Source organism: Drosophila albomicans, chromosome 3 (genome assembly GCF_009650485.2).
Source record: "Drosophila albomicans strain 15112-1751.03 chromosome 3, ASM965048v2, whole genome shotgun sequence".
Classification (NCBI taxonomy): domain Eukaryota; kingdom Metazoa; phylum Arthropoda; class Insecta; order Diptera; family Drosophilidae; genus Drosophila; species Drosophila albomicans.
The window spans coordinates 10,928,950-10,941,538 of NC_047629.2; the positions used below are offsets into that span (position 1 = coordinate 10,928,950).

The following is a 12,589-nucleotide window of genomic DNA, read 5'->3' on the forward strand; positions in this document are numbered from 1 at the left end:
GTGAAGTGGCCGCAGGTTTTTGTTTTTTTTATACCCTATACCAGAAAAAGGAGTATTAATGCGTGAAAACATTCCAATTCTCTTTTCGTTTTATTTTCGCTTTATTTTACTCGTTGTTATATTCGTACTGCGTTTGTTAAATGGACTTTCTTATGGTGGGAAGTTAACATGGGTATTTCGTAGTCGAGCACGATTTGTTAGTGTTCTCTTCTCATTGTTTGTATTCTGTTAATATGCAACATTCGTTGAGTTGAGCTTTGTTTGCTATATGCCAATTTACCGTAATGTTTGTGTATTTGTTGTAAATAATAACTAAATTAGGCAGCGATTTGCTTTTCCTTTTTGTCGTATTTGTTCAGTTCATGCTAGAAAAGTTCAGGGCCAATAATCGTATGTCATGACAGGTTAGAGTGCTCTATGAAGTGAAATATGGATTCATAAATAATTTAATCACTGCCCAGCGATTTTCCCATTGATTGAATAATGCACCAAAATGTGACTTGCATTTGTTGATTACATACAATATATAATACAATATTGACGCACATATTTACTGTCGACAGCTATCACAAATATCATTGATTACATTCACTGTTCAATAACCATTTAATAAATCCCGCCAATGCGACAATTAAATCAATCCGCATAGAAGTAGAAAATGTCATTATGTATACTTTCAAATTTGTTACATTTGGAGTATTTGATTATAATTAGAATTAGTTGCGTTTCGTGGTGCACACAATTCAATGCAAATGCAATAAATTTTGTCCACTAAGCGAAAAACAAAAGTGCATGAGGTCAAGGTTATCCCCATAAAAGAGCGTTTTACTTATTTAAACAGAGTGCGAACTAAAGCTTGCGATTTCAAAAAAGTTAGAATATAATTTTGAATTTTAAAAACGCACGTTCAAATCCTGAAAACTAAGTATTTATCTAAAATGCAGCTTTTTATTTGATAGATCACGATAAATATATAATAGTTAAATAAAAAATAGGTCTTACTTTTCCAAGGTCAAATCTAGAGTAAAGACGCTCTATAGAATAAGATTACTATAAATATATATATATTTTTTGCAACGATTTAAATTTATCTTTATCTTTTTGTTGTATGATAATTTGTTTATCTAGAAACTGCTGAATAATAATAATATCAATACAAAAAACGGTTAATGACGCACTAAAAATTGATAAGAACTTTGTTTTTCAATTTTGTGGATAAAATATAAATGTTATGATTGTTATACTCGTTATATGAATATATGTATGTGTGCCAACAGGAAGTGTATGAAAGGGGCTAAGGGAGGCATCTCCAATCGTATATAGATATATATGTGAATGTATATTCTCGATCGACATCCGAACTTGTTTTTAATTAACTTCACATTAATTAACTTTAACTCTTATTAAGCAAAAATACTTACTTGTTGATTAGAAATGAGCGTCACAAGCAAAAAAATTGAAAAAAGATTTTGATTTTTATTTGTTTGAAAGTAGACTATCTTAAGTATCATGAAGTGACTTAGTGACACCAAGAATGGGAAATCGCAACCGTATTGTTGTATGTTAATACGTTCGCGATTTCCTATTCTATTCTACAAGTATAAGTAAACAAAAATTGATAAATATGAAAAGCACACTCTATCAGACTGTGAGATACCCGTTACTCATCTTCAAGAATAACTATTGACTTCGTATGAACTAACTGCTAGATCTAACTCATATAGTTTCTGAGGTATATACATAGGTTTATTCAGGCAAAAGGACGAACATGGAAACATGAAAATATCTCATTGGTAGCGGGAGTAAAAATAATTCATTTTATAGGTACAAGATATATCTTGTAAGATGACCATAATTGCTCTGTGCTGACGCATTAAATTATTAGTATATCAATATCAAAAGGTCTATTTTATAGCTTTACTTATACACCATGCAATCTTATCGGAATTTTTCTGTGTTTTCCCCATTTCCTTTAGTTAATGCTGGTTTTGATTAATGATTAATATTACTAAAACTCAGCATTTTTAAATTCTCGAATTCGTAAATTTTATACTAATTTAATTATATATAATTGTTTTCAGATTTACAGTCTTCGATGTTCTTGGTTATGCAATAACAAACACCAATATACACATAATAACAACAGCAACAACAACCGACAACTCTCGTTGAAGTATACAAAGCAAGATATTGTTTACAAAATTTTGACTTTATTAATTTTGTTTTTTTTTCGTGCTGTATTATAGTATAGTATTTGTTCTCTCTCATTTGCATTTTAATTAGTTACCAGAATACATGAACAGTTTACACTCTTACTATTAAAGACTAAACTTTTCTTATTCTGGTATTTTTATATCATCTTTGTATCTAAATTCTTTCATATTTAGTACATCTGCAGTATTTAATTTATTCATATGCATTTTAATATCATTATGAACTGACAGGAAACTTAAATAGTCGCAGCGCTACAACTAAAAGTAGTGCTGCAAGAGTTTTTTTTTATATAGTTTCATCTTTATGAACAAAGCTCAGAAGGTCAGCTATTGTGACTGTCAGAAGGTGTGCATTTGTGTGTGTTTGTGAGTAGGTGTGTGTGTGTGTCGAGGTCATTACCATTGGACACATGCGTAAGGATGACAGGAAAGAGCTTAAAGCCATTGCTTATTCGACAAACGAAAACAGAAGGAAGTTTATTTTATTTGCGTTGGCTACGCTCACAACAGCAGCAACAACAATGCAACGGCAGCAGGCCATAGACTAACACCTACAGTCATACACATACATGCACACACAAACACATGCACAGCCCGGCACACACAAACAATAGCAATATCGTGCATTAAGCGCGACAATAACAACAAGAACAACAACAAGAACAACAACAACATCAAGAACCCAGAAATAACGGTGAAAGTGACTGGCGACCTGCACAGCGAGTGCGAGAAGGATGGAATCCCTTGGCTTTAGCCGCTTTGTGTTCTGTTACTGCATTAGTGTGCGTTTGAAGTTTGCAAGTTTTAGTCATTGTTGTTGCCTTTGCTTTGGCTGGCGAGTCGCAAGTTCTCTCAACTGTTGATGTTTACATTTAGCGTTTGGATTTATGAACTCCGCATGCGAAGCACGTAGCATTGGACAATTTAAAGTTTAGCTCCCACACACTTACTCCTTCTCTCCCACTCCTTCTCACCCACTCACACACTCGCACTCGCAAACCAAAGCACACTGTCGCTGAGCGTACACCGTTAAAAGGCTAAGTTAAGGGAAACAACAGGACAATTGGTCTATGAGCTGATGACAATAACAAAAATCTCCGTCTATGCGTCCCCCACTTTCCTTCCACGTATTTACGCTTAGTTTAGTTTTATTAGTTAAGCAACAATGCTAAAGAAAAAAGTTAAAAAAAATTAATGACTACGTGAACTTTGCTTGTCTACGACTAGCTTGAATAGGGCAGCGGAAAGGGGAGGTGCTTTGAACAACTGGCAAACAACTGACCAACTAACTGCGAATGGTGCACACTAGGTATCGGCTAAGCTTTTTATGGCAACATTCACACTACGGTTGTTGTCCATGCTAAGCTTTTATGGCAACTTACTCTGCTATCGCACTTGCTGAGAGACGCAGAGGTATTCTTTTGGAATATGTTTAAAATGATAATTATAAATGTTGTGCCATTAATAATAATATTATAGTAAAAGCATTTTTGTTGTTTACAATATTATTTATTGAAATATGTTTTTGTTATTATATATATTTTGATGAATTTCGTATGCAACAAGCTTATAATAAAGATTTGGTTCTAGCCGGAGTCATTTGAAATGAAATTGACTTGTAGGCTGATTATCTTGCACCGTGGCGTACAAATTGCGATGATTAGACCGTTAATTGTAGCGCGTAAATCTAACAAACAGGCAGAAAACACCGCATCACAACATTCATCAGGCGCCGGGCAAAGGCTGAGCACCAAAGTCAAGACACCAAGAGGCCGTCAGGCGAGGCCAAGCGGTTGCTTGCCAGGATTTACGAGCCGCATTAGCAGTAACGTCAGCTGCAGCAGCAGCAGCAGTTTGCAACAGATCTGGGTCTGGTGGTTCATAAGCAAATTTCTGCAACAAGTAACTGGCAACTAGCAACTTGGCTCTCAGCTCTCAGCTCGCAACGGGCAGGCAACTAGCTACTGGCAGGCCGTCAGCACTTTGGTCAAGTTGGAGTTCCAGTTTTGGTCTTCGGCTCGGTCTCTGACAGTGTTTACGACCGCGTTGACAGTTTAAATCGCAGTGTGCTCGTATATTTTGACGTTTTACAGGCTATAGTTTAATTTACGTATGTGTGTGAGAGGCAGAGAGAGGGGGGAGAGTAAATAGCAGCAGCAGCAGTTGAAGCACTTGTCGCTAGCGCATGTTGCCTAGACGCAGGCGCAACAACGTGAGAAAGTGTGCGTCGCGATTTCAGTGTTCATTATTGTGACCCGTCTATGGGTTAACAATCACTTGAGCCCCAAACACTGAGGCAGCTTCGGCAGCTTCAGCTGCCTACACAGCGAATCGGGGCAACAGACAGCGGACGGACGGACAGACGGACAGCGGAGAAACAAACTGCTGCCGCAGCCATTGAGTCTCTTCTGTTATGGCCTTGTTTGGGGCCTACTCGATGGGGCCGGGTCGGGCCAGTGATTTAATCGCCACTGCCCAAAAACTTATAATAAGTTATGAGTACTCGTATTTCTACGTTCGATTCGTTCGTTTGTTCGTGCACGTTAAAGTAGCGTGGAATATGTAGCATTTCATTGTTGTTTCTCTTGGTGTTGTTGTTGTTGTTGTTGCCAGTTAGTGGAGTGTGTGGAGTGCGTAGCAAGCACTCGATCAACAAAAGGCATCACTTGGATGTCGCCTCAAGTGGATATGCGGCACAAAGTGTTGAAATAAACTACAGCAACTACAACAACCGCAATACTCTCTGCAGCTCACTCTCGCTCTATGGCTATCTCACTCTCTCCCTCTCTCTCGCTCTCCCTCTCGCTCTTTCGCGATGCCTCTCTCCACTTTTAAGCAGCAGCCACAGCAATCAAATCAAATAACTGTCAGATTAAAGAGCACTCGCCCCCAGCAGCTTCAGCAGCCCCTGCATCAGCTGTTCACCAACGCTTCAGCTTCAGACTGAGCTTCAGACTGAGCTTGAGAATGGGACAAACAGTGAAAAGAACTTGTCAGCCAGCTTCGATGTCTCATTGGCTACTTCCTCAACTAATATGCGTATCATCTTATGACTTATCAAGCACTTTTGCTATGCCCTATTACTAAAGCACTTCTATTCCAAACAAAAATCATTTCCAATTATTGCTACCTATTGTTTCTAATTTTGAATTAAGGTGTGGGCTCTGGCTGTAAAAGTACGTTAAGCTCTTTCTAGGATTAAGTACATAATAATTTAGTTAAGAGTTATGGTATCATACACGCTTTTACTACTACTGATAAGTGTCAATGAAGTTAACCTAACTTATTATTCATCTATAACTCTAAAATAAGTGGTATTTTAGTATTTATCGCCCAATTATTTTTATGATATTTAAAAATATATTACAGAGAAACCTGAGTCAGAATTTCATTACGAAATTTTTTGTGAAAAATGTCTATAAAATATCGAAATATAATAATAAATTTTGCATTTATTTTTAAGCTCTATCGCAGAAGATAGTTTTTATTATCATAATAATCTTTCATAAAAAAGAAAGTGATGTGGAGAAACAGACGGCAATAATATTTGAAAAATGAAATTGTGGTTTGTCTCTACTATAATATTTTATTGTTATGTAATATTTGTCGTCACCCGCTGCTTATACGTATACGATAAAACCCCAATCATGACGAGAAAATAAAATAAATATTTTGTTGACGCTTTTCATTGATCCGTTTTATTATGGAATTTATGTTACACATGGCACTATTCCCAAAACGATCGTTTAAAGAATACAAAATAAAATCTTATCTTAAGCTAGTTAAACAAATTTATTTAAAAAATTAATGTAATGTAATTTATTGTTTACTATGTAAAATTCAAAATAAAATATGCCTTAAAGTCAAATCTCATCTTTTTGAACATTTTTTAAAACGCAGTTTGAAGCACGCATAACTTTTACTTTAAAACTGACAGCATTATATTAAAAATAAAAAGTCTGAAAGCAAGATTTTTATTGTGTCTTTTTCTTATATTGTAATAATCGTGATGAACCTTTTAGTAGAATAACAAATTGAATTCATATCTGTCATAGTAGCAACTATTCAAATTATATTACAGTTGAATTAAATTACTAAGAAAAAATGTATTTATTTCAATTAATTTCCTATCACTAGTATAAATCATAGTCCCAACAATTCGTATCAATTCACTTTTTTTTTTAAATAACATTTTCGTCTTGTTCAAATGGTTTTGTTTTTACATCTCTAAATCTCACAGACCGAAATACTTTATGCAATTTGTTTATTGACCGTAAAGTAATTTCTTATTTCCGATTGCATTTTAATTACAAACCAACCATATCCTTATTTTACAAGCAATAATAAAGACAAATTATAGCTTGAGTTGTTTATAAATATATGTTATTCAAGGCACTCTGTGGTTGCAATTATTTATCGATATTATGTTGTTAACGCTTAATAAAAGCCATATTTAGATTGGTTGTAACACACAGAAGAAGTAATCTCCGTCGCCATACGAACTCGTATAAATACTTTTGATCTGCAAATGCTTTCTGAGCTTTCATGTTGTATTTATTGCTACAACCCCCAACAATACTCACATTTTATACCAGCTACCCATAAGGTAGAAGAGTATTATAAGTTTGTAACTTCAGGAAATGTATGTAACAGGAGGATTTATTTCCGATTCTTAATCAGCGTCAACAACCGAGACAACGAAGTCATGTCCGTCTCTCTGTCTGTCTGTCTGTCAGTCTGTCCGTTTGTCTGTCTGCCCGTCTGTCTATGACACTACAAGAGATAGAGTTATAATATTTAATTATAACAGCCTACTTCCGCCCCGATATCGACAAAAACCGAAAAACCGACAAGCGTAGTTTAACGACAGTATTATGAATCCTAAAAATTTGAGATTAGATAAAAATTGTCGAAGTTATTTAAGAAATACCGCCTACTTACCAGCGGTCTTAATTGCTTTTGTTGATAGTCTAATATATTTTGCACTATTTGGTATATATTGAATGTAGTACTATATAAATATATAAAATATACAATTTGTATATTTTTAGTATTTTTTATTATATTGTTTTGGTATATTTTAAAATTAATGCCGCACTGCTTTGTTTTTTTTTCAAAATGGGTAGCGGGTATCTCACAGTCGAGAACACTCGACAGTAGTTTTCTTGTTCATTTTTTTTACTTACTATATAATATGGAAATAGTTTATTATTGCAAGTTTATTTTGAATAAGTGCTCATACCAATTAAATATAAAGTATGTATTACATTTCAATAATTCCAATTTGTTTCTATATTTATTGTATTTCAAATTCTGCGGCTTAAAATAATTTGTATAAGTTAAACACTTTGCATTGGCATTAACAAATGTAATTTACGTTAACCTTTTGATTAAAAATTTCGACATTCGATTAAATTTGCAGAAAGTAACTTTCACTTTAATCACTTAAATTGTTAATAATAGTGTTCTATTCCTAATTACAGAACGTGTTGATAATTTGTTTTAACTCTTTTTGTAGCTTAGTAAAGTTCAGCCAGAACCAACAAATAAAAAAACCCTTAGACAATGACATTAAAAATTTAGCGGTTGCTAACCTAAAACACCCAAATGGTCATTGATACTAAAGTCATCCCAAAAATCTCTGGGCCATTAATGAGTGCGAGCATCAAGGGAAAAGTTCAAGCAAACAACAGAAACAACAACAGCAGCAACAACAGTAGCTGCGACAACAACAAGTTCATTATTGCCAACTCATCACGTGGCTAAAGCTGAAGCTGGAAGCTGAAGTTCAGGCCCATACTCTTGGCCACTCTAGGTAGAGCTTGTTTCAGTTTGTCGTTAGCGTTGTTCTTGTTGTTGTTGCTGTTGTTGTTGTTGTTGTTGTCGAGTTCTTGTTCCCAGTACCTAAGAAATGGCAGCAACGGCGTCGGCGGCGTTTAACTGACAAGAAGCCGGATTATTAATCGACGTTTAATTAATTTATAACCAATTAAGCAGCAACATAATGCGGCAAGCCACAGCAGCAGCAGCAACAACAACAAGACCACGTACTGCCCGTTGGCTACCTCTTGACTCTTGGCTGCTGCTGTTGTTGGTTGCTGGTTGAACTGCATCCACAGATCAGCCTCAGCGGAGCAGCGCAGAGCAATGAGTGAGTCGTAAATGCCAAAACTCGTTCTAAGCTTTTTTACTTTATTATTCTCTTTTTTTTTTGTGAGTGTGTGTTGTTGGTGCTGCTGTCGTTTTGCACTACAAAAAGAATTAGCAAAGGCAGCGATACGTTGCAACGTTGGAGGGGGAGTCAGAGCAGCCGCAGCAGCAGTAGCAGCAGCAAAAAGCAGAAGCAGACGCAGAAGAAGGGGGACAGAAAAAAAACCAATGTCACAATTTATGGCATTGTTGCGGCAACATGCACCTGCAACAATGAAGCCGCCACCACCGCCGCCGCCGTCGCAACGTCACCATCGTCGTTGTTGTTATTGTTGCAACCTGTGCAATCCGTGTAACCCGTGCAACCTGTGCAACCTGGCAAACGGCGGCATGTTTCCACTGATCAGCTTGTGATTTCTTTTTGCTCTGCAGCGGGAAATCCTTATAAGCAAAATATGTTAACGAAGCATGAAAAGCAAAAATTAAATTAACTGAGAACAATAACAACAACCACAACGACGACGACAGCAGCAGCAGCAGCAGCAACCGTAAGCTGCAATAACAAAAAAAATTAGCCTATGTGAGCCTTTCTAAAAAGCCAAGCCAATTGGTCAAGTTGGCTCATACGCGAACTCATAGTCAATAAGCTGGCCTATTAACACATTCACTCTGGCACCACAGGAGTCGCAAGTAGCGTAGTAGCGGCGGCAGCAACATCGACAGCAGCAGCAGCAGCAGCAACACGCACCAGCCATCATTCTCGCTTCAAGGTTTTGCGGCTGTCAATAGAGCAACTCCTGCCGTTTGATCAAGTGTGCCCCAGAGTTGGGACAGCAAAATCAAAAGCCCAAATTATTGTGGCACGTTGCACGTTGCTGGCCACTGCAGCAGCAAGCAGCAGCAGCAGATCTACAACTTGCAACTGCAACTGCAACGCTGATAGCGACCGCGACTGCAACGGCGACTGCGCAGTTAGCGTCAAGATTTATGTGATCCTTAAGATTTATTGGTTTACGGCATTGTTGTTGCAATAAAAAACAACAACATTCATAAATTATCATTAAACGTTTAAATGTGACGCCGCAGCGTTGCAGTTGCTGCTGCGCCCCCAGAGCGGCAGCAGCAACACCAACAACAACAACAGCAACAGCAGCTATTGCTCCTCCAATCTTGCAGTTCTGGTCAGCGCTGTTTGCTATCTTTATAATGAGCCAAATGACATATTTATATGTTGCTGCTGGTCGTCGTTGTTGTTTCTGTTGTTGTTGCAATCAGCACTCACTTGCATGCAATTTCTTTTAGCTTGCAACTGTTGCAGCTGTTCTCGTTGTTGCTGCTTCGTCTAGACATGGCGCACCAGAGGTGACATTTGATTGTCATTGCTGGCATATTAAAACAGGCTCAGCAGTCTGCACGCGCCGCCAAGTGACGCGAACCGAGCCCAAGAAGACGAGCAGCAACAACAGCAACTGCAGCAGCAAATGCAGCAACAACATCGACAATGACAACAAAAGCCTAGACACAACACAAGGCATTGGCGACACTTGGCTCCAGCTCGAACCTCATGTCCAAGTCTTGAACTCCTCTTCGACTCGCTGCTCATGTTGAACTTCTGCCAATTTCGTATGCAACAGTTGGCTTTTGTTTTGTCAGGGGCAGGGCAGGGCCAACACAAGCAATGCGCCTAACCAATAACAATAACAATAACAATTTCAACTTCAACTACAAAGCGACAACACACACCGTTCTCAACAGTCTGCACACGCAGTGACATTGCCAACTCTAATGACCAATTATTGAGGGGGGGTCCGTCTTCTCGGGTTCTTTAGCTATTTAATACTTAAGTCATACTTCTGCAAGTCTTTAAATCCACCTTTTGTAATCTCGATCTTGTTATTAAACCTCTGTCAAATAATTTCTTCTTGCGAAAAAAGGCATCGGCTTAAAGTAATCGATAATCTTTAACGATTAACTCAGTGTTGTCCACTCAATAAAAACTTTTACAAGTTAGTATTTTTTCAACACATAAGTTGGCAGTCCTATTAACGACGTATTAACGAAAAACGCACTGCGTGAATACAATGCGAATAAGAGGCACAGGAAATGTTAAAGAAGACTTGTGAAATTAAATTCGTGTGTATAAATTGAAGTGTGTGAAATTATTATTTGTAATTAAAACAAATATATTTAAAGATACTGAGCTTAGCTTAGTGGAAGCACGGCAGAACTCACCGCAAACCAAACCGACATATTTCACTATTACTTCAACAGGTAATCTCAAAAACACTACTTTTTATGGTTTTCAAACTTTATATTTTACTCTCATTTAATTCATTATACCCTCACACTCTCACTACAACTCGCTAACCCAATATGAAATCAAGAAGGAATTTCTAATATTTCTTAACCTAATAAAAACACATCGAAAGCTTATCATTTGCGTCAGCAATTAAAGTACCCGTATTCCCAAGCCAATTGCACGTTTAAAGATTGAAGTTATATTATGTAAAGTTAGATTATTATAACAAAACAACTGCTTATCACATTGACTTATAAAATACGTAATAATATTCCAATTGTTCAATAATGATTGGAATAAATAAAGCAATATTTTAAAGCCCCTTTCGGAAGACGCCACTGCTGAGGCGAAAAGAAAAAGCTTGACCATAACATAAGTTGCCTGTAGGTCGAAATAAAAATGCGCTAATAGCCATAATGCAAACATACACACACACATGCAATAGGCCAAGTTGCATAGACTTGGTTCCATCGTCTTTCGTCTTTATGGCTGAGAGCCTTGCAACAAGCTAACGCGCCTTTTACAAATTTTTATTGAAAAATATTAAATTCTCATTAAGGCAAGCAAGTAGGTTCGGAGTCCCCAGTTCCCAGTGTTCAGCTCCCAGCTCCCAGTTCGCAATCGAAGCAGACACAGCCAGTATCATTTTGCACACACTCACACACACACACACATCCATAGACACAGACACAGACAGAGATAGAGATAGAGTTTTTTCTTTCCGAACTGCAAGTTGAATGTCGGCGCGCGCATGCGTCGATAGACTCGCTTAGATAAAAGATGATTTATGGGTTTTATGGTGTGATGGGAATTTTAATTTAAGCATTTTGCCAACCAAATTAAAGGAGTCAGCGTACAGAGAAAGAGAGGAGGACAAGTGCAAAAACAAAACGTTGACTCGCTGCAGACCAGAGCAGAGCTAAGCGGATCGGATCGGAGTGGAGTGGAGCGATGACCATGGGCCATCGACCATCGACCATTGTCCATTTGGCTCTATTAGGCAATTGGCAATTGTCAAATGAGGCAGGCTACGTGGACCAGACAGACCATTTTTAATTGAGCCAAAGCGCGCTCAGCATGTTGCAAAGGCCTACATCAAACGACGGCCAACTGTCCATTATGCTCACTCACCTGTAAAATAAATGGCAAAACTGCCAACACTTTGGCAACGCGCTGACAACTCTTGAGGCTCTCAAGCTGCGATGCTAACTTGGGGGCAACCACTATGGCAGCAACTGTTGCTGTTGCTGTTCCAATTTAATGCAGAAGCTTAAAGGCAACTGTGCGACGTGTCGGGGGCGATTTGACTGTGTGACTCTCTGATCTGGCTGGCAGTTACCGTTAGGTGTCAAAGATTTCATGCGCCATGTCGCAAAGTAACGACACACAATCGATCACAAATCAAACGGACAGAAGCAACAAGAAACCAATAACAACGATACAGAGCGAAAGAGACCCGCAGTTGCTGATGCCAAAGCCAAAGCCACCGCCGTTGCCTCAGTTGCTGCCTCCGTTGCGACAACCGTCCAAATGTGTCTCAAAAATCAGGCCGCAAATGCTGCACAGTTTCATAAATTGCACATGACCTGCCGACCAGCAGCAGCAGCAGCAGCAGCAACTAAAGCAGCAGCAGCAGTGGCAACGGCAGGCAAAAGCCAGCTAAAAAGGCATAACAATAAATTAAAAATGGCCAAGTGCCTGCCTAGGCTCACACACTCATACACACACACACACATGCCGCAGTCTTTAAGCCTCAGTCTGCTCCGCTGCCTTCGTACAAGTCAACGCTTTATCCCTCTTCCCCTGAAGCACTCTCCGCAATCGTTTTGGTTGTTGCAGCGTTTTTGGCTGATGGACAGACTCGATTCCCGAATTCCCATTCAATTGCGGATCAGCTTGAGCTGCAGCTTACAGCTTGCAGCTTGTG

The 12,589-nt window shown here is 38.2% G+C and overlaps 1 protein-coding gene across 2 annotated transcripts in view; it reads left to right on the forward strand.

Annotated features, from left to right (window-relative positions):
* The window catches only part of LOC117568053 (protein twist), a 91,185-nt gene that overhangs the window by 29,813 nt on the left and 48,783 nt on the right, over positions 1-12,589 (forward strand). The window lies entirely within an intron of this gene.